The 7,138-nt window shown below is 42.0% G+C and overlaps 1 pseudogene; it reads left to right on the top strand.

Moving 5' to 3' along the window:
- The first annotated feature begins 3,703 nt into the window (after positions 1-3,703).
- Positions 3,704-5,044, top strand: LOC119618166 (tubulin beta-4A chain pseudogene; annotated as a pseudogene).
- Positions 5,045-7,138: the final 2,094 nt, after the last annotated feature.

Raw genomic sequence — 7,138 nt, 5'->3', positions numbered from 1 at the left:
AATGAAGGTCCTCCAGAAGCCATCTCCAATTTTCCACTTAACTAGGAAGTTTTTATCCTCCAAAAGCATGAAATCATGTTGATGTGTTGTGTAGGAGGTTACTCTCATTAATAAATATTTGAAACTTACAAAAAAAGGAAAGAAAACTTGTGTCTGCAACCATAAGCTGCACAGCTTTCTGAAACATAAATACTTTCCTGATAAGATCAATGGTGATAGTAACAAATGTGATATTTTTAATATTGTATCATGAAATATGTCAATATTTGGAAAGGTCTGCATAACTCAGTGAAGCAATATTTTTAAAATAATCAATGCATGATGCTACAAAATCATGCACAGGTAAAAATTCCATTCCAGGTGAGGATAGGCAAATGGATTTTTCATGTATAAAAACACAAGCAGTTCAATGATACAGTTTCAGTTTGCATTTTGGAACTAACCTCCAAGAAACTTCCAAATGTCCAATTTTAGTATAATATCAAAAACCATCCACAGTTATCTGCATAGACTACTTTAAAACTCCTGCCTTTTCCAACTACATATATGTGTGAGATAGGACTTTCTATATTTCACCCAAAACAATGTATCACAGAAGAGTGAATGCAGAAACAAATAAGAGAATCCAGCTCTTTTCTACTAAGACAGAAATCAAAGAGATTTGCAAAAAATAAAAGCCCATGTTACTTTTCTCACTAAATGTTTTTGTTTTGAAAAATATAGTTATTTTCATAAAATAATTTGTGCTAACATGTAATTGATGTATTATCACTTTTAAATGAATACATAATTAAATATTTTTTATTTCCATTTTAATTTCTAATACAGTAAATAATAATATATTTTACTCAGATAAACAAAGGTTCTTTGGGGTCCTCAATAATTTTTAAGAGTAAAATTAAAGAGTTGGAGAACTACTGCTCTAGAAAAACTCAGGCCCGGGCACAGTGGCTCACACCTATAATCCCAACAATTTGGGAGGCGAAGGCTGGCAGATCACTTAAAGTCAGGAGTTTGAGACCAGCCTGGCCAACATGACGATACCCCGTCTCTACTAAAAATACAAAAATTAGCCAGGCATGGTGTCACCCACTTGTAATTCCAGCTACTCAGGAGGCTGAGGCAGTAGGATCACTTGTGCTCAGGAGGCAGAGGTTGCAGTGAGCCAAGATCATGCGCTACTGCACTCCAGCCTGGGTGACAGAGCAAGACTCTGTCTCAAACAAAAAAAAAAGAAAGAAAAACTCATATGCTCAGGAAAACATGTTTGTGGCAGCTTTGTTTGAAACAATGAAAAGATGAAAACAATGTAAATATTCAAGAAGAGGTGAATGAATAGGTAAAATGTATGTATTCATAAAAGGTAATAATATGTACTGTTGAAAGAAGACTTACAAGTATTAACATGGGCGAATCTGACAAACATAATGGTGAGGAAGTTGTCAAATTCTCTGTAAAGAATGATAGATTTATATACGTTTTTAAACTTTTATATAAAGTCAAAAGATACTCATTAATGATACTAGATTTTTGTCTATGTATATATATATGTAGTAAAATTAAATACATGAAAATGAATGAGAAGAATGTCCACCAACTTCAGGATATGGTTCTTCTGAGAATGAAGAGAATGATTAGGAAGAAGTTAGACTTGACCTCTATCTATATTTTATTTATTTAATAAATAAAATGATTCAAAGCAAGTATCATAAATTATTAACATATGTGAATTCAGGATGATAGGTACATGGAACCCTCTTTTATTAAATTCTCTTCCATGTATGTTTTGACAGTGCTGCCCTCTCTCAGTTCATATATCACGGTCATGAGGTCTCCAGAGAGAAGAGTGAGAATTCCACAAAACAGAGTGGGTTTCAGTGGCAGTCTCACCTCTTCACCATCTTTCAGAAGATTGCCATAAATTGTTGTTTATCTGCAACTCATAAGAGGATTTAAAATTATACTATCTAGTTTTAAATAAAACTGTCCTTAAAACATGGATAAAGAGCTTGAATAGATTCTTGCAAAGAAACTAATTGAAAATAATTATGCAAATGGAAAGCTGGATAAAGAGCCAAGACCCATCAGTATGCTGTCTTTAAGAGACCCATCTCACATGTAAAGACACACATGGGCTCAAAATAAAGGGATAGAGGAAAATTTCCCAAGCAAATGGAAAACAGAAATAAGCAGGAGTTGCAATCCTAGTTTCTGACAAAATAGAATTTAAATCAACAAAGATCAAAAAAGACAAAGAAGGCCAGCCACACAACTCACGCCTGTAATCTCAGCACTTTGGGAGGCCAAGGCAGGCGGATCACCTGAGGCCGGGAGTTCGAGACCAGCCTGACCAACAAGGAAAAACCCTGTCTCTACTAAAAATACAAAATTAGCCAGGTGTGGTGGCACATGCCTGTAATCCCCATTACTCGGGAGGCTGAGGTAAGAGAATCGCTTGAACCCGGGAGGCGGAGGTTGCAGTAAGCTGAGATCGTGCCATTGTACTCCAGCCTGGGCAACAAGAGTGAAACTCCATCTCAAAAAAAAACAAAAAAGACAAAGAAGGGTATTACATAATGGTAAAGGGTTCAATTCAACAAGAAGACATAACTGTCATAAACATAAATTCACCCAATCCAGGAGCACTCAGACTCATAAAGCAAGTTCTTAGAGACCTACAAAGAGACTCAGACTCCCACACAATCATAGTAGGAGACTTCACACCCCACTGTCAATATTAGACACATCATCAAGACACAAAATTAACATAAAGATATTCAGGACCTGATCTCAGCTCTGGATCAAGTAGACCTGATAGATATCTACAGAACTCTCCACCCAAAATGACAAAATATACATTCTTCTCATCACCACATGGCACTTACTCTGAAACTGATCACATAATTGAAAGTAAAACATTACTCAGCAAATGTAAAAAAAAAAACTGAAATCATAAGAAACAGTCTTTCAGACCACACCACAATCAAACTAGAAGTCAAGATTAAGAAATTCACTAAAAATCACACAACCACATGGAAATTGAATTACTTGCTCTTGAATGACTCTTGGGTAAGTAATGAAATTAAGACAGAAATCAAGAAGTTATTTGAAACTAATGAGAACAAAATGACAATGTACCAGAATCTCTGGGAAACAACTAATTCAATATTAAGAGGGAAATTTACAGCAGTAAATGCTTACATCAAAAATCTAGACAGATCTCAAGTTAAGAACTTAACATCTTAACTAAAAGAGCTAGAGAACCAAGAGCAACAAACCCCAAAGCTAGCAGAGACAAAACAATAACCAAGATCAGAGCAGAACTAAAGAAGATAGAGACATGAAAAACCCTTCAAAAAACCAACACATCTAGGAGTTTTTTTTTTTTTTTTGAAAAAATTAATAGCGCTCTGCCATCTCCGCAGCATCTTCCACCCGCACCGCCGCCGCAGCTCCCCACACTCACACCACTGCTGCCACATCCACCCTCAGTGCCACCACCATAAGGGAGATCGTGCACCTGCAGGCTGGCCAGTGTGGCAACCAGATCCGGGCCAAGTTTTGGGAGGTTATCAGTGATGAACATGGCATCAACCCCACAGGCACATACTATGGGGACAGTGACCTGCAACTGGAGAGGATCAACGTATACTACAATGAGGCCAGAGGAGGAAATTATGTTCCCAGAGCAGTGCTGGTGGACCTGGAACCCGGCACCATGGACTCTGTCCTTTCCTGCCCCTTCGGTCAGATCTTTCAGCCAGACAACTTCACGTTTGGCCAATCTGGAGCTGGCAACAACTGGGCAAAGGGGCACTACATGGAGTGCATGGAGCTGGTGAACGCTGTCCTGGATGTGGTCCAGAAGGAGGCCAAGAGCTGTGACTGCCTTCAAGGCTTCCAGCTGACCCACTCGCTGGGGGGTGGCATGGGGTCTGGGATGGGCACGCTGCTCATCAGTAAGATCTGCAAGGAGTTCCCAGACCACATTATGAACACTTCAGCGTGGTGCTCTCACCCAAAGTGTCAGACACGGTGGTGGAGCCCTACAATGCCACGCTGGCTGTCCATGCACCAGCTGGTGGAGAATATGGGTGAGATCTACTGCATCAACAATGAGGCACTCCATGACATCTGCTTCTGCACCCTCAAGCTGACCACCCCCACCTACAAGGACCTCAACCACCTGGTGTCGGCCACCACGAGCAGAGTCACCACCTGCCTGTGCTTCCCGGGCCAGCTGAACACCAGCCTGCACAAGCTGGCCATCAACATGGTCCCCTTTCCTCACCTGCACTTCTTCATGCCCGGCTTCACACCCCTGACCAGCCGGGGCAGCCAGCAGTACCGGGCCCTGACAGTGCCTGAACTCACCCAGCAGATGTTCGACACCAAGAACATGATGGCCATGTGCAACCCGCACCACAACTACTACCTGACTGTGGCTGTCGTGTTCCGGGGCCGCGTGTCCATGAAGGTGGACAAGCAGATGCTGAGTGTGCAGAGCAAGAACAGCAGCTACTTCGTGGAGTGGATCCCCAACAACTTGAAGACAGCCGTGTGCAACATCCCGCCCGTGGCCTGAAGATGGCTGCGAACTTCATCGGCAGTAGCATGGCCTTCCAGGAGCTGTTTAGCAGTTCAAAGCCATGTTCTGGCCCAAGGCGTTCCTGCACTGGTACACAGGCGAGGGCATGGATGAGATGGAGTTCACTGAGGCTGAGAGCAACATGAATGACCTGGTATCTGAGTACCAGCAGTACCAGGACACTATAGCCGAGGAGGGCAAGTTCGAGGAGGGGGCCGAGGAGAAGGTGGCCTAGGTTGCTCCCATCGCTTCCCATCTGTCCCCTCGAGGCTTCTGACCTTTGATCCCTTAGGACCCTCCATCTCTGACCCCTAGAGCCCTGCTTTCCCTCCAAGCCTGACTCACCCCTGACCCTAAGACTTTGCCCTGACCCTAACAATACCTTTGGAGCTCGCTTTACCTCTGGCTACTTCATCTCCGACCCTGACTCCCCTTTGATCCTTGAGCCCTAATTTATCTTTGACTCCCTTGAGCTCTTCCAACCTTGACATTCCCAGGAGGAGCCCCGCTTCACCCCTTCTGACTCCAGAAACCGCTCCTTTAACTTTATGGGCCCTCCTTCACCCGGACCTCTGCTTCACCTTTGACCTCTGCCCCCCACGAATCCCATTTTACGTCTAGACCTATAAGTCCTGGTTTACGTTTGACCCCTCCCTCTGAGCTGCCCTTCACCTCTGACCTTGCCTCACCTTTAACTCCCCACCTGAGCCCCAACTCCTACCTCTGACCCCAACTTCTCTTTCACCCATGAATCCCCTCTGATCCCAACTTCTCTTTCACCCCCTATGAACCCCATTTTACCTCTACACCTGTAAGTCCTGGTTTACATTGGACCCTTCCCTCCAAGCTGCAGTTCACCTTTGACCTTGCCTCACCTTTCACCCCCACACAGCCCCAGCTCCTACCTCTGACTCCAGCTTCTCTCTGGTTCCCACAGACCCCATGCATCCTCCCTGCCTCACTCCCCTCAGCCCCTGATGACCTTAGCTTATCTGGGAGAGAAACAAGGCCTAGTGCCTGTGAGGAAGAGAGGTTGCCCCTGCCCTCCCTACCTGCTTCCCTGCCTCACCCTAAATAAATAAATTAATTGTTAAAAAAAAAGAAAAGAAAACTTAATAAAATGATAGACCACTAGCTAGACTAATAAAGAAGAAAGAGAAGAATCAAATAAACACAATTAGAAATGATAAGGGGGTTATCATCCTGACCCCACAGAAATATAAACAATCATCAGAGAAAACTATAAACACCTCTATGAACATAAACTAGAAAATCTAGAAGAAATGGATAAATTTCTGCAGAGATACATACTCCCAAGACTGAACCAGGAAGAAACTGAATCCCTGAATAGACCAATAATGAGTTCTGAAATTGAGGCAGTAATAAATAGCCTACCAACCGAAAAAAAAAAAAGGCCCAGGACCAAATAGATTCACAGCTGAATTATAACAGAAGGGCAAAGAAGAGCCAGTATCATTGCTATTGAAAATATTCCAAAGGATTGAAAAGCAGGGACTCCTCCATAACTCATTTTATGAGGCCAGCATCATCCTGATACCAAAACCTGTCAGAGATACAATAAAAAAAGAAATTTCAGGCCAATATCCTTGATTAACATCAATGCAAAAATCCTCAACTAAATACTGGCAAACTGAATACAGCAGCACATCAAAAAGCTTATTCACCATAATCAAGTAGGCTTCATCCCCTAGAGGCAAGGTTGGCCCAACATATGCAAATCAATAAGTGTGATTCATCACATAAACAGAACTAAAGACAAAAAACTCATGATTATCTCAATAGATGTGGAAAGGCCTTCAATAGAAATCAATATTCCTTCATGTTAAAAACTCTCAATAAATTAGCTACCGGAGGAACAGACATCAAAATGATAAGACCCATCTATGACAAACCCACAGCCAATATCATACTGAATGGGCCAAAACTGGAAGCATTCCTCTTGAGAACTGGCACAAGACAAGGATGCACTCTCTCTCCACTCCTATTCAACATAGTATTGAAAGTTCTGGCCAGGGCAATGAGGCAAGAGAAAGAAATAAGAGGTATTCAAATAGGAAGAGAGGAAATCAAACTATCTTTGTTTGCAGATGACATGATCCTATAGTTAGAAGACCCCATCATCTCAACCCAAAAGCTTCTTAAGCTGATAAACAACTACAGCAAAGTCTCAGGATACAAAATCAATGTGCAAAAATCACTAGCAGTCCCGTACACCAACAACAGGCAGGCAGAGACCCAAATCAGGAATGAACTCCCATTCACAATTGCCACAAAAAGAATAAAATACCTAGGAATACAGCTAACTAGGGAGGTGAAAGATCTCTACAAAGAGAATTTACAAACCACTGCTCAAGGAATTCAGAGAGGACACAAACAAATGGAAAAACATTTCATGCTTATGGATAGGAAGAATCAATCAATATCACAAAAATGGCCATACTGCCCGAAGTAATTTTTAGATTCAATGCAATTCCCATGAAGCTACCAGTGACTCTTTGCAGAATTAGAAAAAAGAAAAAACTACTTAAA

This window comes from Chlorocebus sabaeus, chromosome X (assembly GCF_047675955.1).
Source record: "Chlorocebus sabaeus isolate Y175 chromosome X, mChlSab1.0.hap1, whole genome shotgun sequence".
NCBI lineage: Eukaryota > Metazoa > Chordata > Mammalia > Primates > Cercopithecidae > Chlorocebus > Chlorocebus sabaeus.
The sequence above is the reverse complement of the archived record's forward strand: the minus strand, read 5'-3'. Positions and strand labels throughout refer to the sequence as shown.